We start from the raw sequence: 24,232 nt of genomic DNA, 5'->3' as shown, positions 1-24,232 counted from the left end.
TTTTGCTTCTAGGAAGCATGGTAGAGAAAGAGAACCATGGGTTCAGAAACCCATGCCCTTTCCTCCTAAACCATCCAAGAAGAAGGATGATGAGGATTTTGAGCTTTTTGCTGAAATGCTCACACCTATCTTTTTTACGTATGCACTTAACTGATGTTCTGAAAATGTCTCATTATGCTAAGTACATGAAAGATATTGTTACAAATAACAGAAATATACCTGAAGCTGAGATTTCCACCATGCTTGCTAATTATACTTTTAGGGGTGGAATACCAAATAAATTAGGAGATCCCGAAGTACCTACTATACCATGCTCTATTAAAGGAAATTATATTAGAACTGCTTTATGTGATCTCGGAGCTGGTCTCAGTGTTATGCCTTTCTCTTTATATCGTAGACTAGATTTGAGTAAGTTGACACCTACTAAAATCTCCTTCCAAATGGCTGATAAATCAACTTCTTTACCCATCGGTATTTGTGAGGATGTGCGTGTTGTGGTTGCAAATCTTACTATCCTAACAGACTTTGTTATTCTTGATATTCCCGAGGACGATATTTTGTCGATTATCCTTGGTATACCCTTTCTGAATACTGCAGGGGATGTTATTGACTGCAACAAGGGCAATGTCACTTTTCATGTTAATGGTAAGGAGCATACGTTACACTTTCCGAGTCAACAACTTCAAGTCCATAGTATCAACTCCATTGAAAAATTTCCAACGTTAACTATTGGGGACTTTGAATTCCCTCTCCCTACTGCCAAGAATAAATATGATATACTTATTGTTGGGGACATACATATCCCCATAGAGGTAACCTAGTGTTATTCGAAAATTATTTGGTTCCATGTCATTCAAAATTTTTTTGTCAATAAGACTTGATCAACCTTATTGATGGATTCTTTTTGACGGGCATGAGATGGATGAATTTAGAAAGCACAACCTTTTGTACCCAACCTTTATTCTGTGTTCCTTAGTTTCAATTTAGTAAAATGCTATTATTTCTCTGTTTTCCGTTTTATTTGTGCAATAGAAAAATGACCTGAAAATAAAAGTTCTCATAATGCCCTGGAAATTTAGTATGATTTTTTCTGAAATTTTAAGAATTTTTGGCACTAAGAATAAATGAGGGGACTACACCCAGTGGTCCACAAGCATGCAGGGCGCAGCCACCCCCTGGGTGTGCCACCTGGCTTGCGGTTCCAACGTGGGGCCATTTCACTTATTCTAGTACCCATCCACTCCTTTTTCCTCTAGAAAAAATCCCACTATTGCTCAAATCCGTGTTTTAGCTCATCTTGCTACTATTTTCGATCTCCTTGCTCAAAGCTCCATTTGCAAAAACTATTTTAGGGGATTGTTCATTGATATGTGACTCCTCCAATGGCCCAATTAGTTTTTGTTCTAGTGCTTTACACATTGCAAAATCTTGTTGTTGTGGTGACCTTGTTCTTGAGCTTGAATGTCAAATTTGTAGGGTCACAAGTAGTTTTGATGCATGATATAGCTTCTAGGCACTTGAGGGAGTAGTTGCTATAAGTTTTGATTGAGTTATGTTCATTTTTATGTGGAGTCACTAAAAACTTCAGATTTATTTTTCAGAGAAAGAAAAGATAAGGAGATTGTTGAGAGGCTCTTCAAGCCAGGGTTTTAAAGAAAATGAAAATGAGAAGCCTAGATACAATATTCCCCGCACCATGGAAGTTCGACCATGTGAATGGCCAAGTGAGGCATTCTTGAGGGCGGCCGAGATTTATGAATATTTCTACTATCTAGCAGAAAATGCAGGCATCACCGAATTCCTCAACGGTAAGTGTGACGAGTATCTCGTACTTACTAATACTTTCGTGCAAAATTTTCACTTTGTCCTAGGAACAATCCTCCCATGGTAGAATTTCATTTATATGATGTGCCCCAGGAAATGTCACTTTATGATTTTTGCAATGTTTGCAAAATACCTTTTGAGGGCAGCATCAGTGAACCACGTCCTAGAGACATGGAGGATTTTATTTCCGCAATCACTAAAGGGGAAGAGAGAGAGGTGTCAAAGTCAAGAGCGGCCAACTTACATTTTCCTGTTCTACGTTATTATTCATTATTTGCAGGGAGATGTCTAGTTCTTTGCGGCGACAGTGGAAGACTCAGTGCTCCCGACCTCACTATTCTGCACCACGCTTTATTTGTTGACAAAATTTTTAGTCTGGGCGCTATAGTGGCCCAACGGTTGAACTTAAACCGTTCGAAGGGCCCTATATTCAGAGGTATCTATGCATCTCATTTAGCTAAACACTTTGAGATACCTATTAGGCTTTACAAGGAAGAGGAAATGCTACTTCCTATAAGATATCTAGATTATGATAAGATGGTAGCACATGGTTTTATTAAGAAAGACAATAATAAGAGGCTGCTTTATAACTTAGTATTTAGTCAGGGTACTTGTGAGATTATTACTTTGGCCGCTTCTTCTTGGTTCTATATCCATTCAGGAAGGTACACTATTATGCCAGAGGACATTTACAATTATTGGGGCCTATCGCAACCCCTAGCACCTGGGCCTGCAACAGCTCTCGATCTGTATCAGGTTCTAGTTTTTTAGTGGGAGCCGCAGTAGATTGCAAACCAGTGTAACACTCAGTATACTCCGGAGTATCCAGGAGAGGGTTATTTCTAGCCTTGGCCTTAGACCAACTTTGTCCAAAAGCCTAAGCTTGGGGGAGTACGTATCTCTCACCGACATTACATTTATGTTCACACACTCATTCCAGTTGTTGGTGTTCATACTTTTTCCTTGTATCATCCATGGTAGTTTATTTCTTCCTTTTGTTTTCTTCTTGTGTCACTATAGGAATCAGACTCTTTTCCATCTGCCATAACGGACGGCAAAGAGGTGATCCACCAACGGCAAAGGTCTTTGTCGTCAGCCTCCTGTCAACAATGTTCCTACGACTACTTTCGACGGCATATCACCTTCTTTGCTGCCAGTCTTCCTGAAGTGGACGACAAAGGTCTTTGTCACCAATCTCCGGCTCCGAGCAGACAACACACATGCTTAGACAGCAGCCGACAGGGAACGCCTCCGTTAGGGCTAACGGATGCTTTGTCGTTGACCTCCCTCCCTCGTTGTGTCATCTCCCTCCCTCCCTCTCTGTGCCGTCTGCCTCCCTCCCTCTCTATGTCGTCTGCCTCCCTCCCTCTCTGTGTCGTCTGCCTCCCTCACTCTCTTTGTCGTCTGCTTATATGGGCCAACACAGTTGGGCTAGCACAGGAATTATCGCTTTGCGTCAGCCTCCCTCCCGCTGTGCCGTCAACCTCTGCTACCTCTTGAGCTTGCGTTGGTTTTTTCCCTTGAAGCAGCACAGTAGCACTAAGTATTTCCCTCAGTTTGAGAACCAAGGTATCAATCCAGTAGGAGTACCAAGGACGATGCACCAATGTACCTGCGCAAAAACAGCAAACTTGCACCCAACGCTTCAAAGGGGTTGTCAATGCCTTCACGATTGATTGCAAGGTGAGATCTGAAGGCGGAAAGTGCAACAAAGTAAAAGTGTAGGGCTGAAAATATGATGTGAAGTAGACCCGGGGGCCATAGTGTTCACTAGAGGCTTCTCTCAAGATAGCAAATATTACGGTGGGTGAACGAATTACTATCGAGCAATTGATAGAACTGCGCAAAGTCATGACGATATCTAAGGCAATGATCATACATATAGGCATCACATCCGAGACAAGTAGACCGATACTTTCTGCATCTACTACTATTACTCCACACATCGACCGCTATCCAGCATGCATCTAGTTTATTGAGTTCATGACGAACAGAGTAACGCCTTAAGTAAGATGACGTGATGTAGAGGGATAAATTCATGCAATAGATATAAACCCCATCTTTTTACCCTTGATGGCAACAACACGATGCGTGCCTCGCTACCCCTTCTGTCACTGGGTGAGGTCACCGCACGGGATGAACCCAAAACCAAGGCAAACGAAAAAGGCAAATATTTTTGTAATTTTTTTTTCAGAAGTGGGAAGAGGAAAACGAGAGACAAAAAAGTAAATGCAAGATATGAGTTTGCGACACTTACTTGGATGAGTTCTTGACTTGATCCTCCCCGGCAACGGCGCCAGAAATCCTTCTGCTACTTCTGAAACAACAGCGCCAGAAATTGGCACGTTGACGGAGACTTGGCTTGCGTTGGTTTTTCCGTTGAAGAGGAAAGGGTGATGCAGCACAGGAGCAGTAAGTATTTCCCTCAGTTTGAGAACCAAGGTATCAATCCAGTAGGGGAATCGCGTCAAGTCTAGAGTACCTGTGCAAACACAAAAGAGCTTGCACCCAACGTTATAAAGGGGTTGTCAATCGCTTCAAGATTGATTGCAAAGTGAGATCTGAAGGCGAAAAGTGCAACAAAGTAAAAGTGTAAGGCTGAAAATATAGTGTGAAGTAGACCCGGGGGCCATAGTGTTCACTAGAGGCTTCTCTCAAAATAACAAATATTACGGTGGGTGAACAAATTACTGTGGAGAAATTGATAGAACCGCGCAAAGTCATGACGATATCTAAGGCAATGATCATACATATAGGCATCACGTACGAGACAAGTAGACCGATACTTTCTGCATCTACTACTATTACTCCACACATCGACCGCTATCCAGCATGCATCTAGTGTATTGAGTTCATGACGAACAGAGTAATGCCTTAAGCAAGATGACATGATATAGAGGGATAAAATCAAACCAATGATGAAAACCCCATCTTTTTACCCTTGATGGCAACAACACAATGTGTGCCTCGCTACCCCTTCTGTCACTAGGTGAAGTCACCGCACGGTGTGAACCCAAAACCAAGCACTTCTCCCATTGCAAGAATCATAGATCAAGTTGGCCAAACAAAACCCACAACTCGAAGAGAATTACAAGGATATGAAATCATGCATATAAGAGATGAGAAGAAACTCAAATAAAATTCATAGATAATCTGATCATAAATCCACAATTCATCAGATCTCGACCAACACACCGCAAAAGAAGATTACATCGGATAGATCTCCATGAAGATCCTGGAGAACTTTGTATTGAAGATCCAAGAGAGAGAAGAAGCCATCTAGCTACTAGCTATGGACCCGAAGGTCTATGGTGAACTACTCACGCATCATCGGAGAGGCAATGGTGTCTATGGTGAACTACTCACGCAGTATCTGAATCCCCCTCCGGCGGGGCACCAGAACGTGCCCCAGATGGGATCTTGTGAAGACAGAAGCTTGCGGTGGCGGAAAAGTATTTTCGTTGATCTCTCCCATGGTTTTGGATTTTTCGGGGATTTATAGGCGGAAGAAGTAGGGCAGACGAGCCACAGGGGGGCCACAAGCCTGCTCGGCACGGGTCCCCCTGTCCGCCCCTAGGGGGCTTGTGGCCTACGCTGGTGGCCTCTGCCTTGGTTCTCACGCTTGCTGCGTATCTTCTGTTCCGGAAAAAAAAATCTTTTTGGAGGTTTTATTCCTTTTGGATCCCGTTTAATATTCTCCTCTGAAAAGGGTCAAAAACACGGAAAAAACAGGAACTAGCACTTGGCACTGAGTTAATAAGTTAGTCCCAAAAAAGATATAAAAGGCATACAAAACATCCAAAGTTTGACAAGATAATAGCATGGAACCATCAAAAATTATATATACGTTGGAGACGTATCAAGCATCCCCAAGCTTAACTCCTGCTCGTCCTCGAGTAGGGAAGTGATAAAGACTAAATTTTTTATGTGGAATGCTACCTAGCATATTTGTCCTTTGTAACTTCTTTCATGTGATATGAATGTTCCGATCCGTAAGATTCAAAACAATAGTTTTCTATTGACATGAAAACAATAATACTTCAAGCAAATTAGCAAGGTAATCATGAACTTTCGAAATAACAAGGCCAAAGAAAATTATCCCTACAAAATCATATAGTCTGGCCATGCTCCATCATCCCAACACAACTAATTTAAATCATGCACAACCCCGGTATTGGCCAAGTAATTTTTTTCGCACTCTTACTTTCTCAAACCTTTTTCAACTCTCACGCAATACATGAGCGTGAGCCATGAATATAGCACTATAGGTGGAATAGAGTGTGGTGGAGGTTGTGAGACAAAAAGGAGGAGATGGTCACATCGACTCGGCGTATCAAAGGGCTATGTAGATTCCCATCAATAGATATCAATGTGAAAGAGTAGGGATTACCATGCAATGGATGCACTTAGAGCTATAAGTATGTGAAAGCTCGAAAGAAGAACTAGTGGGTGTGCATCCATCTTGCTTTCTCACGAAGACCTAGGGCAATTTTGAGGAAGCCCATGATCTGAATATACAAGCCAAGTTATATAATGAAGATACCCACTAGCATATGGTGGTGACAAACACATGAGACTCTCAATCATGAAGAACATGGTGCTATCATGAAGCACAAGTGTGAGATAGTAGCATTGTCCCTTCTCTCTTTTTTGTTTGGGCTCTTTGGCCTCTTTCCATATATTTTTTTGTGTGGGAAACTTTGGCCTCTTTCCCTTTTTTTTATTTTCTCAGATGGGACAATGCTCTAATAATGATGATCATCACACTTTAATTTACTCATAGCACAAATCTTAGAACAATGATGAATCTATAGGAAATGCCTCCGGTAGTGTACCGGGATATGCAACGATCTAGCTTGGCGTATGACTCACTAGCTATCTTACGATCATGCAATAGCAATATGAGAGTGACGGCACAATTCATGAGACGGAACGGTGGGAGTTGCATGGCAATATATCTCAGAATGGCTATGAAAATGCCATAATAGGTACGTAGGGTGGCTGTTTTTAGGAAGGCATATGGTGGTTTTGTGTACCGGCAAAAATTGCGTGGCACTGGAGAGGCTAGCAATGGTGGAAGGTGAAAGTGCATCTATACCATGAACTCACATTAGTCATGAAGAACTCACATACTTATTGTGAAAGTTTTTATTAGTAATCGAAACAAAGTGCTAAACTCATACTCCCAGGGGAAGGGTTGGTAGCTGTTAACCATCGCGCGATCCCGACCGCAACACAAAGGATGAGAATCAATAGATCAATTATGCTCCGGCTTCCTAACATAGCGGTTCACCGTACGTGCATGTTACGGGAATCACTAACTTCAACACAAGTATTCCTAGATTCACAACACCCTACTAACATAACTCTTAATATTACCAAATCCACGTCTGAAAACTAATTGAGAGGAATGAAACTTCTCTTTCTAATCAATGCACATGAAGATGGAAGTTTTATTGTATCCTCTTTGGGTGCCTATCACCTTTGGGACTACTTTCATAGCACAAGCCAACTACCAAATAACTCAGAGAGCACTCTCAAAAAGATATAACTGAAGATCGAGAGTTCTTATTTCTCCAAAATATGACACCGCCGTGCTCTAAAAGATCTAAGTGAAGCACATAGAGAAAAGTTATCTAGATCAAAAGATATAATTGAAGCACATGTGAGCTAAATTGCCTAACTCAAAAGATACAAGCGAAGCTCAACGAGTATTCTAGCAAATTCACGATGAGTGCATGTCTCTCTCAAAAGGTGTGCAGCAAGGATGATTGTGACACAACAAAAAGAAAAGACTCCTACGATACAAGACGCTCCAAGGAAAACACATATCATGTGGTGAATAAAAATATAGCTCCAAGTAATGTTACCAATGGATTGAAGACGAACGAGGGGATTCCTTCTCGGGGCATCCCCAAGCTTAGGCTTTTTGGTGTCCTTTAATTTGGCTTGGGATGTCTTGGGCATCCCCAAGCTTGAGCTATTTCCACTCTTTATCCTTTTTTCTATGAGAACATCATCCAAAACTTGAAAAGTTCACAACACAAAACATAAACAGAAACTCGTGATATCATTAGCACAAGAAAACAAACTACCACCTCTTTAGGTACTGTAGAAAACTTGATTTCTATTTGTATTGGTGTTAGATTACTGTGTTCTCACTTTTACATGGCTAGTACCCCCTGATACTGTCCATAGTTTCATCAAAATAAGCAATCAACTCAACAAAAGAAGAATCTGTCAAAAACAGACCAGTCTGTAGCAATCTGTATACTTCGTATACTTCTGTTATCTCAAAAATTCTAAAACATTATTACAGTTTGGGAAATTGGCATATCAACCAGCAGCAAAAAGAATCAACTCAAAATCTCTTTCTGGATAAAAATGAAAAATAATTTCGTGAGAGAAAAGTTTCTGTCCTTTTCCAGCAGGATCAAACAACCATCACCAAACTAGTCATAAAGGTTTTACTTGGCTCAAACACAAAAAGAAACACAAAAAACGCAATCATAACACAATTATGATGGTGTGGATGCAACAAAACAGAAAGCAAAAAGCAAAGATAAATTCATTGGGTTGCCTCCCAACAAGCGCTATTGTTTAACGCTCTTAGCTAGGCATAAGGTGATAGAATCACGTATCGTCGTCTTCGGTGCTCAAACCATAAGTAGAGTGATCACTCATCATCTTAAGGTCTTCATCTCTCTTACTAGATGGTTCACCACTATTTTTAGGAACAAAAACAGACTTGGTGGCCTTATTGTGGGCAAAATTTGGAGTGTTCTGCACAGCGGCAAAAGCAGAACCCAAGTTGGTTATAACATCCTCTAGTTTGCCATTCCTAGCGGAATCATGACCTAGTCTTTCGTTAACTGTGGGTTTCCTCTCCTTTAAATTTTTCAAAGTCATTCCCACCTTGGATCCATACTGAGTGATTTGATTGTGGATATTTTTATCCAAATTCTCAATGAGTTCGATCGTAGCAACTTTATTTTCAATGATATCCAGCCTACGCATCACATGTTCCAGAATTAAGGTAGTTCCATTAACCATGAGTGGGGGTGAGCCTACCTTATTTATTAAAGCTCCGTAAGAATCAACGGTATGGCTACCCAAGAAATTTCCGCCTACGATGGTGTCAAGAACATACCTATTCCAAGGGGAAATACACACATAAAAGCTGCGAAGCAGGAGTGTAGTAGATTGCTTACGAGTAGATCTACTCTGAGCATTGCAAATCCTATACCAAGCATCCTTTAAGTTTTCTTACTCATTTTGTTTGAAATTGAGAACTTCGTTTTCGGGAGTTTCATTCGAAGCGGTACGTCTAGACATGAGGACAGGTAGACAAGCGCACAAGCGAACAGAAAGCAAGTGAAAGAAAAGGGCGAACGAAAAAGGCAAAAAAATTATAAATTTTTTGTTTTTCAGAAGTGGGGGAGAGGAAAACGAGAGGCAAAAAAGTAAATTCAAGAGATGAGTTTGCAACACTTACCTGGATAAGCTTCACTTGATGCTCCCCGGCAACGGCACAAGAAATTCGTCTTGCTACCTCTTGAGCTTGCGTTGCTTTTTTCCCTTGAAGACGAAAGGGTGATGCAGCACAGTAGCAGTAAGTATTCCCCTCAGTTTGAGAACCAAGGTATCCATCCAGTAGGAGTATCAAGGACAAAGCACCAATGTACCTGCGCAAAAACATCAAACTTGCACCCAACGCTTCAAAGGGGTTGTCAATCCCTTCAAGATTGATTGCAAGGTGAGATCTGAAGGCGGAAAGTGCAGCAAAGTAAAAGTGTAAGGCTGAAAATATGATGTGAAGTACACCCGGGGGCCATAGTTTTCACTAGAGGCTTCTCTCAAGATAGCAAATATTACGGTGGGTGAATGAATTACTGTTGAGCAATTGATAGAACCGTGCAAAGTCATGACGATATCTAAGGCAATGATCATACATATAGGCATGACGTCTGAGACAAGTAGACCGATACTTTCTGCATCTACTACTATTACTCCACACATCGACCGCTATCCAGCATGCATCTAGTGTATTACAAGGATATGAAATCATGCATATAAGAGATAAGAAGAAACTCAAATAAGATCATAGATAATCTGATCATAAATCCACAATTCATCGGATCTCAACAAACACACCGCAAAAGAAGATTACATCGGATAGATCTCCATGAAGATCATGGAGAACTTTGTATTGAAGATCCAAGAGAGAGAACAAGCCATCTAGCTACTAGCTATGGACCCGAAGGTCTATGCTGAACTACTCACACATCATCAGAGAGGCAATGGTGTTGATGAAGAAGCAATCTGTATCCGAATCCCCCCACTGGTAGGGCACCAGAACGTGCCCCTGATGGGATCTTGCGAAGATAGAAGCTTGCGGCGGCGGAAAAGTATTTTCATTGATCTCTCCCGTGGTTTTGGATTTTTCGGGGATTTATAGGTGGAAGAAGTAGGGCAGACGAGCCACATGGGGCCCACAAGCTTGCTAGGCGCGGGCCCCCCTGGCCGCGCCTAGGGGGCTTGTGGCCTCGCGTAGTGGCCTCTGCCTTGTTTCTCACGCTCCCTGCGTATATTCTGTTCCGGAAAAAAGTCTTTTCGGAGGTTTTATTCCGTTTGGACTCCGTTTAATATTCTCCTCTGAAAAGGGTCAAAAACACGGAAAAACAGGAACTGGCACTTGGCACTGAGTTAATAACTTAGTCCCAAAAAAATATAAAAGGCATACAAAACATCCAAAGTATGACAAGATAATAGCATGGATACGTTGGAGACGTATCAGCCTCCCAAGGCAGCGGACGGCAAAGAGACTATATGGCCAGCTGCTGCTGCCCCAGGTTGCACAACTGGGTGCCATGTGGCACCTTTGTCGTGTGCTGCCTGATGGAAAAGGCCTTTGCCATCAGCTGGCAGACGGCAAAGAGCCCATATTTTTATTGTTTTTTTTGTTATTTCACAGCACATATACATATACATAGCACATATAATTCATAGCACATATATAGGTCACAACACATATGCATATACATAGCACATATAATTCATAGAACATATATAGGTCACAACACATATTCATAGCACAAAGTTTCATCCATATATATACATATACATATAGTTCCACATATATTGTTCATCCATATATACATATACATATAATTCCACATTGTTCATCAACTCAAATGAAAACTCGAACTAAAGCACTCCATCAATGCCAGCTTCCATGCATGTAGTACATCCAATCTTCTCCTTCTTCTCCTCCTTCTCCTTCTTCTCTTCTTCTCCTTCTCTTCTTCTTCTTGTCTCAGATATTTGAAGAAGAAGAGAAGAAGAAGCAAGAAGACAAGAAGGAGAAGAAAAAGAAGAAGGAGGAGGAGGAGTAGGAGGAGGAGGAGGAGGAGAAGGAGAAGGATGAGGAGAATAAGAAGAAAAGAAGAAGAGAAGAAGAAGGAGAAGAAGAGGGAGAAGAAGGAGGAGAGAAGAAGAAGGAGAAGGAGGGCTCCTTCTCCTTCTTCTCCTCTTCTCTTCTTCTCCTCCTCCTCCTCCTTCTTCTCCTTCTCCTTCTCTTCTTCTTCTCTTCTTCTTCTTCTTCTCCCTTCTTTTCATTTCTCCTCTTCTCCTCTTCTTGGAGCTAAATTATCTAAGTATGTCTTTTTGGAGCTAAATGGGCTAATTATGTCATTTTAGAGGAAAACAAGCTAAGTATATAATATTAGTGAGCTAACCAAGGTTCTTATGCCATATTGAGCTTATTATGTCTTTTTGGATCTAAATTAGTCATTTTAATGAGCTAACCAAGGTTCTTATGATGTTTTTACCTAACTAAGCTAATTATGTCATTTTGGAGGATAATTAGCTAAGTATGTCTTTGTTGGGGGGAATAAGCTAAATTGAAGAAGAAAGAGAAGAAGCAAGAAGAGAAGAAGGAGAAGAAATAGAAGGAGGAGGAGGAGGAGGAGGAGAAGGAGAAGGATGATGAGAAGAAGAAGAAAAGAAGAAGAGAAGGAGAAGGAGAAGAAGGCACCTTCTCCTTCTTTTCCTCCTTCACCTTGTCCTTCTCATTCTCATTCTTCCTCTCTTCTTCTTCTTCTTCCTTCTTTTCATTTTTCCCGTTTCAATTGAGCTAATTATGTAATTTTGGAGCTAAATTAGCTAGGTTATGAGCTAGAGAAAACTTACCACAGTGGTCATCAAGGAGGAGAAACACCAGGGTTGCTCACGGCGGCTTCGTTTGGAGACGGTTGCCCTGGAGAAGGGTCGTGCGATGCCGCTCAGGAGTTATTCTGCAGAAAAGATATTTTGCAAAGTCTGAGTTAGCATGATGACACTCAATTGTTAATACTAGTTTATAATGAACATTTAAATGAAATTCGCCATGCCAATCACAGAGAAGACGGGCATCGGCGGAGGGGCTTGACCGGTCTTCTCGCACATAGACTACACATTCGGTTTTGAAGAGTCAGTCGTATTAGTTAGTAACTAAACAGACATTACACACATGATTTGGCTAATGTAAAAAAGAAACTTGCCACAATAAGCTCGTACATGGCCAGGTGAGCCACCTCATTCCGGTCCCTCTCCTCCTCAACCATCCGAGCCGTGGTCCGGTCCCTCTCCTCAAGAGCAGCCTGAAGAGCAGCCTGCCTTGCCAATCTCTCTTTGTCAAGAGCAACCTTGTTTGCCGCTCTCTCTTTCTGAAGAGCAACCTGCAACACCATTCCTCGTTACCACAGTAATGATCGATGGCCACACACACAATGAAATGGATGAAAGTTTTCTGAGTCCGTACAACTTACCTCGATGGCAAGATCGACTTGCCATGGATGAGGCGTTATCTCAGGACAGGAGCTCGACTAGCGCGCCTTGATCTCCGGGAGAGTGTGTGGACAACGTATTATCCCATCTCCAATGGCTATCGAGCCATGGGGCCTCCCGCCACCAGATATCATCACCAACTCTAGATCCAAAGGTTCCTGGCTCGGGTTAAATTCTTCCCCTTTCCAAGCCTTCCCCGTGTCCCTGTATTTCACGTGCTTGTGGTGGGATGAGATGTTGGTGAAGTTATTTGGATCATCCAGATCAGACTCAGAGAATGCCTTCGCCTTCTTGTAGGAGGCATTATGGTCCATGCCATAAAGGTCGTACAACTCTTACATCTCTGTCTTATTGTGATGCACCTAAAAGAGAGGAACAAAGTATTAGTAAGGGGCTCAAGCTAGCATGAAGAATGAATTGCATGAATCATGAAGCAAACCACATATCCAGTTTCGTCCGAACTGAAGTAAGTTGGCGCTCCCTTGATGGTGTGGCACACCAACCATTTGTCTACGTCGATCCTTCACATTGTCATGGACGGCTCGCCAGTTTCCTATGCACCACTCATCCACCAAAGCCTCCCAACAATCCATCTTATCCGCACACCATCTCGAGGGAACCTATAAGTTATTAGAAAGAATTTTGAGCGCTATGCTTATGAATCAAATCAGTAAAACTATGTTCAAGGCCTTAATAATAGGTAATTACCTCCATGTACTGCTCCTTCTTCAGATACTTTCCGCGGCACTCCTTCTTCCACTTCTTAAGACCACGCGTGGCATAGTAGTCTCGAATAGCGTGCGGCCAAGCCTCGTGGCGTAAGTTCTATAATAACTGCCTACACTCGGCCTCGATAACCTTGGCCGCCTCCTCCTCATATGCCTCCTCACACCTATAGAAGGTCTAGAATCAAACGAGACAACACAGATTAGTACAATAATTAGCTATATTTTTAATTTTAGATTGTGTAAAAGGATAACTTACCCAAAAGCTGTTGATCACCATCTCGGCCCTCGTGTGGCACAAGACACCATCTATAATCTCCTCCGGCGGGGCCTGCGCAGCCTGGTAGTGCTCCCAGGTAAATCCTAGTGTAGGAACCTGACTCTCACTAGGTAACATGACAAACCACACGAAAAATTTGTGCGGCAAAGCACACCAAGGACGTTATTCGGCTTGAGGACTCCACGAGGGTGTGTCCATCCCCTGCAGTATGATAAGGTCAATGCATTAGATATTTGAAGAAACTTGAAGGCAGAAGCTAAAAAAGAGTAAATGTACTTACCTATCCCCTTCAGGCTTGCGGGTAGCCGGCACGACCGGGAGACGTGTACTACCACGCTTGTACACAGTGGCCTCGTCCACCTGCACGTCGCCCTCACTATCCGTAGGCTCATCCCCGCCATCAACAGAACAACCACCCGGACCCTCGGTCCAATCCGGCACCTCGGTCCGATCCGGCCAGGCACCCCATCCGGACGTCTTCACGTCGGCCGAAGCCTGTGTGGCAGGAGTCTCGTGGGACGTAGCCTCAAGAACAGGAGTCTCGTGGGCCTTAAGGCACCTCCACCTGAGGCTGATCCTGGACTAGAGTCTCATGGGCTGAATGCCCGTCCACCCGAGGCTCCTGGACCGGAGTCCCCGTAGCCTCCTCCGCAAACAGGTCCACCACAGCCACCACCTCTCCCTATACCCTTCCCGTTCTTCCCTACCCGACCAGCACCTCTCCTAGTGGGCAATGCCGCCAACGAAGCAGCACCCGCGGGTGGTGTCGTCAAACTATCTGCCAAGGCTCTACGGAGAGATAGGGGTGGAATGGAAGTACCACCCCTCGTGCGGGCCGTTGAAGAAGAACCCGTTGAGCGATCAGGACCCGCGCCCACCATCTTTCAACACCTGATGACCTGCCATGATAAAGATTAAAATAAATCAATACAACATAACAATTTGAATAACTCACATGAATAATAATATGTACATATATAATTTAAGTTGGGAATCTTACAAACTAATAATCATCATCAATAAGTGCATCATCATCATCACTATCACACATGTCTTCATGAATGACGTGCTCATCGGGTTCAACGGCATGAAGTTGTGGAAGGCCTTTTTGTAATCGGTCAAGCATTGATAGGTCATCCGCATCAGTAACCTCTTCTAGTTCCAGATCTGATTGTTCCGGCTCAGGGGTGAAGTCGGATTCATTGTCGCTGTCTACTTCCATGTTCTGGGGTGAAGCACGACGGTTCTTGAAACATTTCTTGGAAAGATGTGTTTTTTGGAAGAATTCTCCATCATATGTGTCTGGGTTAATGTGAGGTTCATAATCCTGTTCATTTGGGGGAGGTGGTCTAACACGTGGCGGCACTTCATAAACAACATACCAACCTTCCAGATTCTTATCAGTTTGGCATGACCACGGTAGATAGAAAACTTGGGTCACCTGTTGAGTCGTAATATAGACATTGGGAACATCTAAATGGGTGTTTGGATTGATTTCAACTAGTCCTATACGTTCATGAGTCCTTCTAGTCTCCTTCGGCTGGAACCAATAACATTTGAAGACTACGACGTTCGGTGAGTTTTCACCATAAAATTGAAGTTCATAAATTACTTCAACTCTTCCATAATACCCGATACGACCTTTGTCGATAGCAGATACACAACAATTTGTAGATTTCTGGTCGGGCATAGATAGCTCTTTGCCAAAGGTACAAAAGACATACCCTTTGATGTTGTATTTCTCAAATGAACGGACCTTATAGTCAAAACCATTAGAGGCTTGTCTCAATTCGGCGTCCATAGACTCCGAATTAGCCTAGAAATTTAATAAGAAACGATTGTTGTATTAGCTGCAAGTTAGACCAAGATATGAAATGGTCCATTATTGATAATTACCGTTTGTTTGAACCAAGAGATGAAACCGGGATAGCCGCCTCCATGCTTTGCCAAAAGCTCATACTCTTCGACGGAATCATTTTGGATCACCACTGCATCCGAGAATTTGGTGACGTATCGGCTGTATGAAATATCCAGGAATAAGAGTAGTTCAAAGGAATTAGAAGTTACGGAAAAATTGGCCGAGAACTTACTCGATGTACGATCGCACGTCCGTAAGGTTGTTGAAGATATACAACGAAATGTTCCGCCATTCTTCGACATCCAACGTTATTGGTTTCGAAGCACCAGCTGGTGCGAGCTTCCCTTTTGAATAGGCTGAGGTTGGATCCACCTTTTTAGGGTGTGCATCATTGTACGGGGGCTTCGGATTATGCAAATGATGATTTTTGGCTTCGTAGTATGCTGTCACAAAGTTTGCCACCTCCTTAGTAATGAATGCCTCAGCCATCGATGCTTCAATTCTACGCTTATTTTTACATTTAGCTCGAAGCGTCTTCTGCATCCTCTCAGTTGCATAGCACCAACGATTTTGCACAGGACCACCCAATCTTGCCTCGGTCGATAGATGTAAAATCAAATGCTGCATTGGATTAAAGAAGCCCAGCGGAAAAATCTTCTCTAACTTGCACAACAACTCCGATGCAAACTCCTCCATGTCATCTACCACGCCAGGCAACAATTCTTTCGCACAAAGAAAACGGAAGAAATAGCTCAGCTCTGCCAGTACTAGCCATTCATCCTCACGAATAAAGCTACATATCATCACCGACATTAGCTGCTCAAGCCATATGTGCCAATCATGACTCTTGAGACCAAAGATTTTTAATTTTTCAAGAATCTCTCCCGTCTTTAGATGCGCTGCATACCCATCGGGCTACATCAAGTCATTTTGACCCACAAGATAATTTCCCTCATAGATGTCCTTCCAAAATTGAACCAGGCCTTTGGCTTCGACCACTTCTTCTTTCCTTTGCCTTCTGGCATGTTTTGTAACGGTCTGTGACATAGTGTCTCTTGATCGACTCTAGCCTTAGTATTATCCTTGGTCTTCCCATCTATGTCGAACAATGTACCAAAAATAACCTCTCCCATATTCTTTTTAGTGTGCATCATGTCGATATTATGTGGAAGAAGGAGGTCTTTGAAGTAAGGCAAATCCCACAAGCATGGCATGTGAGTCCAGGCGTGTTTTGAATTATACCCCTTGAAATACCCTGGACACTCTCGATTAGGGTCGAGGGTGTTTAACTGATCCAGGATCTGTTGGCCTGTCAATGCAGGTGGTGCCAAATTTTTGACAACTTTACCTTTGGTAAAGTTCTTCTTGTCTTTTCTGAACTAATGGTCAGGATCCAATAACTGTCTATGCAAGTCAAAGCTAGAATACTTCCGACCCTCCTGCAACCAATGAAACTGAAGAGCTGCCTTGCATGTGGGGCACGAGAACCTTCCATGCATACACCATCGAGAGAATAGCGCATACGCCGGCAAGTCATGCATAGAGTACATGTACCACACATGCATTTTGAAGTTTTCTTTTCTAGCGGCATCGTATGTCTTGACCCCATTATCCCAAGCTTCTTGCAATTCATCCTTAAGCGTCCGCATGTACACATTCATATTCTTCCCTGGATAATTGGGCCCTGGAATTATCAACGTCAGAAATATGTTCTTTATTTGCATAATCTGCCCGGGGGGGGGGGGGGGGAGATTGAGTGGAATGAAAAATACATGCCAACTACTGTATTGGGTTGCTGATGACCCACAAGTATAGGGGATCAATCGTAGTCCTTTTGATAAGTAAGAGTGTCGAACCCAAAGAGGAGGAGAAGGCTCTGATAAACGGTTTTCAGCAAGGTAATAACTGCAAGCACTGAAAGTAGCGGTAACAAGTGATGGTGTAGTGATGTGAAACGTAGCAAGCGAAAAGTAACAAGTAACAAGTAGTAGCAACAGTGCAGCAAGTGGCCCAATCCATTTTGTAACAAGGGACAAGCCTGAACAAAGTCTTATAAGAGGAAAAACGCTCCCGAGGACACACGGGAATTTCTGTCATGCTAGTTTCATCATGTTCATATGGTTCTCGTTCGTTACTTTGATAGTTTGATATTTGGGTGGACCAGCGCTTGGGTACTTCCCTTACTTGGACAAGCATCCCACTTATGATTAACCCCTCTCGCAAGTATCCGCAACTACGAAAGAAGAATTAAGACAACGTGGAACCATAGCATTAAACTAGTGGATCCAAATCAGCCCCTTACGAAGCAATGCATAGACTGGGGTTTAAGCTTCTGTCGCTCCAGCAACCCATCATCTAATTACTACTCCCCAATGCCTTCCTCTAGGCCCAAATATGGTGAAGTGTTATGTACTAGACGTTCACATAACACCACTAGAGGAAAAACAACATACAACATATCAAAATACCAAACGAATACCAAATTTACATGACTATTATTAGGATGACTTATCCCATGTCCTCAGGAACAAAAGTAACTACTCACAAAGCACAATCATAATCATGATCAGAGGTGTAATGAATAGCATCAAGGATCTGAACATAAACTCTTCCACCAAGTAATCCAACTAGCATCAACTACAAAGAGTAATCAACACTACTAGCAACCTTACAAGTACCAATTAGAGTGGCGAGACGGAGATTGGTTACAAGAGATGAACTAGGGTTTGGAGAGGAGATGGTGCTGATGAAGATGTTGATGGAGATGCCTCCCCTCCAACGATAGGAGTGTTGGTGATGACGATGGCGACGATTTCCCCCTCCGGGAGGGAAGTTTCCCCGGCAGGATCGTCCTGCCGGAGCTCTAGATTGGATCTGCTCAATAGCAAAAGAGGGGGGTCAGTAGGCCACCAGGGAGCCCACAAGCCCTGTTACCGCGGCCAGGGGGTAGGCCACGGCAACCAGGCTTGTGGGCCCCTGGTTGCTCCCGTCTGACACTCATTTCGCCCAGTATTTTTAATAAAATCCAAAAAAATCCACGTTGATTTTCAGGGCATTTGGAGTTGCGCAGAATAGAGGACTCAGACTTGCTCCTTTTCCAGTCCAGAATTCCAGCTACCGGTATTCTCCCTCTTCAAATAAACCTTGCAAAATAAGAGAGAAAAGGCATAAGTAAGGTTCCACAAAGTATAATAACAGTCCATAAAGCGATAAATATCAACATGAAAGCATGATGCAAAATGGACGTATCAACTCCCCCAAGCTTAGACCTCGCTTGTCCTCAAGCGGAAACCAAGAGCCAAAACATGTCCACATGTTTAGGGATGAAGGTGTCGTTAAAACATAATACGGACATGAGGGCATCATGATCACACATAGAACAACAATACATCATAGAGATTCTTATGGGAAAGTAACAATTCCTTCACAAAGCAAAGTATGAGACAAAAACCTTACCGAGAAGTGGCCAACAACCGTCCAAAGTCATTGAAGCAATTGCAATTTATCATATTATCAGAAAGAGTCAAATAAGAGCTTGCAAAGCAAATCCACATACTCAATCATCTCTTTTGTTTTCCATAATTGTTACAACTCACCTGATACTCATGGTATCGAAGTTTCAGTTGGACACACAGAAAGATAGGGGCTTATAATTTGCCTCCCAACCATTTACCTCAAGGGTAAAGTCAACAATAATAAAGCATAAGTACTCAGCTCCAAGTTGATATATGAATATAGATCTTGCCCAAGCATATGACGTTCACCAAGAAGAAGGCTAAATAAGGAATTGATGAAGATCACCATGACTCTTACAAGGGCAAAAACTAAAGGTACAAGATATGCCCTTCGCAGAGGGAAGCATAGGTTGTCATGCGCTTTTGAGGTTTGGATGCGTGTCCTCTTAGTGCGGAGGAACGTCGCTTTATATTGCCTCCTGTGATAAAGAACTTTATTATGCAGTCTGTCGCTTTTATGTCTTCCTCATCACAGGTTCGTACAAAGCTTATTTTCCACACACTGATAGATCATACATATTAGAGAGAAATTTTTATTGCTTGCAACGATTTAAACTTACTTGAGGGATCTTATTCAATCCATAGGTAGGTATGGTGGACACTCATGGCAAAACTGGGTTGAAGGTTTATGGATGCACAAGTAGTATCTCTACTTGGTGCGGGAGTTTTGGCTAATATGAGGTGGAAGCAATCGTCACATGCTAAGGGATCTCTAATCATATAACATTGTTTGGAACCAAGCAAACACAATTCATTATGTTGTCTTCCTTGTCCAACATCTACTTCTAAGCATGTAATAGTTTGGTGAGTGCTCACAATTAAAGAAAGTGTCTAAGATGATATATTTATATGTGAACCTCTCTTTCCTTATTACTTCTTATTAATTGCAACAATGACTGAGGTCTATGTTGGTCTACTCTCAACAAGTTTCAATCTTCATACTTATTATATGCGAAGCTATCACTTGCCATAGGATCATCTCACGATCTTTCATGCTATCGTTCTTTTCATACTTTTCATCACGGCATAAAGCAAAGCCCTTGACTAAGATACTCTTTATTATATAGCTCGTAAGCTCGAATACATCGGGGGAGACACAAGGAAAAAGACTCAAACTAAAACACTAAAGACTTATTCCACTAAGAGAAAAAAAAATTTGAAAAGGAAAGAACTAAAACAAAGGTAAAAGCAAAAGATATAATGGTGATACGCTACGAGGGCAACTCCCCCAAGCTTGGCGAAAGCCAAGGGGATTGCCCATACCAATGCTTAGTTGCCTTCCTTTGGTGGTGAAGGTGGTGGTGTTGTTGAAGTAGTCTGATCCTCCGTATTCCAAGGCATAGGTGCTCCATCATGGCAGGATGAACGAGTCGCCGGAATCCTCAAATCTGCAGCCAACCGTATTGATTTAAATCTGTACTCATACTCACAGTTTTGGTTCTGCGGGTCATAGATCTGGCCCTGGAGTTGATCAACCCTGTCATAGGGCCTGGAGAGGTGCTTCCCAATGTCAATGGCATCCATCTTGTGATTGTTTGTGAACTCCGTGATCATCATGTGGTTGGCGTTGAGTCCACGCTCCACCATCCATGGCACTTGAAGACTTGTTGCTCCATTGCTTCGAGCCTCGTCTCCACGCTTTCGGTCTTCTTAGGCCCCTCAACATCACGGATGTGCAACATCCCCTCGCTCATCTTGATAGATTGGGGGTGATGCAATACTTCCGTGAGGTAGGGATTGATGACCTTCTCAAATATCTTGTCCTTAGGAACTTTTGGGGAAGTCATGACGATCTAGATATGCAACAGAAACAGGCCCGAAACGAAAACAGAGGAAAACTGCGCGATACGGAGGTCAAAACCCTCGGGCATATATATAATGATTTTATTCTGGACCAGAAGGAATGCTCCGCAAGAAAACGGAGTCCGGGAGGCACACGAGCTGCCCACAAGCCCTGTTCCCGCGGCCAGGGGGAGGCTGCGGCAACCAAGCTTGTGGCCGCCTCATGCGCTCTCCAGACTGCTTTTTATTTTTCTAATTTTCCATCAATTCCAAAAAGAAGAAAATTTCCTATTGGAAAAGTTTCGGAGTCCAATTACTTACTGAAACAGATACATCTTGGTTTTCAGGGTCTAAAACAGGCTGATAAACATCCCTTATGTACTCCTCGGGAGTTATGATATTGATGATATTGGTCTCAACATTTATGGAAGTACCAGAGATGTAATGCTTGATTCTTTGCCCGTTTACCACCCTAGGAAAATTACCTTCCGTGTTATTGATTTTGATGGCACCGGAACGATATACTTCCTCGACAACGTAGGGACCTTCCCATTAAAGAGAAGCTTGCGTGCGAAGAATCTTAAGCGAGAATTGTATAGCAGGACATAATCACCTACATTGAACTCTCGTTTTTGTATTCTTTTATCGTGCCATATCTTAACCCTTTCCTTGAACAACTTGGCATTCTCATATGCCTGGCCTCTCCATTCATCTAATGAGCTGATATCAAAAAACCGCTTCTCACCGACAAGTTTGAAATCAAAGTTCAGCTCTTTGATTGCCAATAAGCTTTGTGTTCCAGCTCAATAGGTAAATGACAGGCCTTACCGTAAACCATTATATATGGCGACATGCCCATGGGATTCTTATAAGCAGTCCTATAAGCCGATAGTGCATCGTCAAGTTTGCTAGACCAATTCTTTCGAGATATATTGACGGTCTTTTGCAAGATTAATTTGATCTCCCTATTACTCAACTCCACTTGACCACTAGACTGAGGATGATAAGGGGATGCAACTCTATGGTTGACATCATACTTAGCGAGCATCTTGCGGAAAACACCATGAATGAAGTGTGAACCGCCATCAGTCATCAAATATCTAGGGACTCCAAATCTTTGGAAAATGACTTCTTTAAGCATCTTAATAGAGGTGTGGTGATCAGCATTTTTAGTGGGGATAGCTTCTACCCACTTAGTGACGTAGTCCACAGCACCTAAGATGTGAGTGTACCCATTGGAACTCGGGAAGCGTCCCATATAATCAAAGCCCCAGACATCAAATGGTTCAATGACAAGTGAATAGTTCATAGGCATTTTCTGACGCTTACTCATATTCCCTATTCTTTGGCATTCGTCACAAGACAAGACAAACTTACGGGCATCGTTGAAGAGAGTGGGCCAATAGAAACCTGATTGCAATACCTTATGAGAAGTTCTCTCTCCAGCATGGTGTCCTCCATAGGCCTCGGAATGACACTTCTGCAAGATCTGTCCCTGTTCATGTTCAGGCACACAACGTCTGATAACACCATTTACTCCTTCCTTATAAAGGTGAGGATCATCCCAAAAGTAGTGTCTCAAATCAAAGAAGAATTTCTTCTTTTGCTGGTAGGTGAAACTAGGTGGTACGTATTTGGCTACGATATAGTTTGCGTAATCAGCATACCAAAGTGCACTATGTGAAGTGCGGATGACATTCAATTGCTCATCAGGAAAGCTGTCATCAATATGTCGTGGGTCATCAAGGACATTCTCTAGCCTAGACAAGTTATCCGCTACAGGGTTATCAGCACCCTTTCGGTCAACAACGTGCAAATCAAATTCCTGTAGCAGCAGAACCCATCTGATTAGCCTACGCTTAGCGTCCTTCTTCTCCATGAGGTACTTAATAGATGCATGATCAAAGTGAATAGTGACTTTGGAGTCAACTATATAAGATCTAAACTTTTCACATGCAAACACGACTGCTAAAAACTCCTTCTCCGTAGTGGCATAATTTCTTTGGGCACTGTCTAGAGTTTTACTAGCGTAGTGAATGACATTCAACTTCTTGTCAACTCTTTGTCCTAGAACAACACCAACGACATAATCACTACCATCGCACATGATATCGAAGGGCAAGTTCCAATCAGGTGGTTGAACAATAGGTGTGGTTATTAAGGCCTTCTTAAGTATTTCGAAAGCTTCCTCACAATCCTCATGAAAAACAAAAGGAACATCCTTCTGCAAGAGGTTGGTAAGAGGCCTAGAAATCTTAGAGAAGTCTTTAATGAAACTTCTTTAGAAACCAGCATGACCTAAGAAACTTCATATACCTCTGATATCTGTGGGGCAAGGCATTTTCTCAATTGCATCAACCTTAGCCTTATCAACTTTAATTCCTTTCTTAGAGATTTTGTGTCCTAAGACGATGCCTTCATTAACCAGGAAGTGGCACTTCTCCGAGTTCAAGACCAGGTTGGTATCTTTGCATCTCTGCAAGACTCGATCAAGGTTGTCGATGCAATCGTCAAAGGAAGGACCATAGACGGAGGAATCATCCATGAGAACCTCAACAATCTTTTCACAAAAGTCAAAGAATATAGCCATCATACATCTTTGAAAGGTGGCAGGTGCATTGCACAAGCCAAAAGCACGCGTCTATAAGCAAAGGTACCGAAGGGGCATGTGAAGGTGGTTTTCTCTTGATCAGATTGTGCAACAGGTATTTGTGAGAAACCTGAATAACCTTATAGAAAGCAGAAGTGCGTGTGTTTAGATAGCCTTTCTAGCATCTGGTCGATAAACGTCAAAGGATAATGGTCCTTCCTGGTTGCCTTGTTCAGTTTCCAGAAGTCTATCACCATTCTATAGCCAGTAAAAATCCTCTGCGGGCTTAGTTCATTCTTATCATTAGGAATGACGGTGATACCTCCCTTCTTAGGTATGCAACGTACTGGACTTACCCAATCACTATGAGCAACAGGATAAATGTTTCATGCTTCCAGAAGCTTCAATATTTATTTTCTCACGACCTCTTTCATCCTCGGATTTAATCTCCGTTGATGGTCAGCAACTGGCTTAGAACCATGATCGGTTTTAATCTTGTGCTGACATAGAGTGGGACTAATACCCTTAAGATCATCAAGAGTATATCCAATAGCAGCACGGTGCTTCCTCAAAGTTTTTAATAACTTCTTCTCTTCGTGATTCGAGAGGTGAGCACTAATAATAACATGATATATATCCTTCTCATCAAGGTAGGCATACTTAAGAGTATCTGGTAACTATTTTAGCTCAAACACAGGATCAACCTTTCGTGGGGGAGGATCCCCAAGCAGTTCAACACGCAGATTATTCTTGAGAATAGGATATTGTTCTAAGACAATTTTATCTATCTCATCTCTTTCCTCCATATGCATATCATTTTCATGCTCAAGC

This window comes from Hordeum vulgare, chromosome 3H, assembly GCF_904849725.1.
Source record: "Hordeum vulgare subsp. vulgare chromosome 3H, MorexV3_pseudomolecules_assembly, whole genome shotgun sequence".
In the NCBI taxonomy this organism is placed as follows: Eukaryota; Viridiplantae; Streptophyta; class Magnoliopsida; order Poales; family Poaceae; genus Hordeum; species Hordeum vulgare.
The sequence above is the reverse complement of the archived record's forward strand: the minus strand, read 5'-3'. Positions refer to the sequence as shown.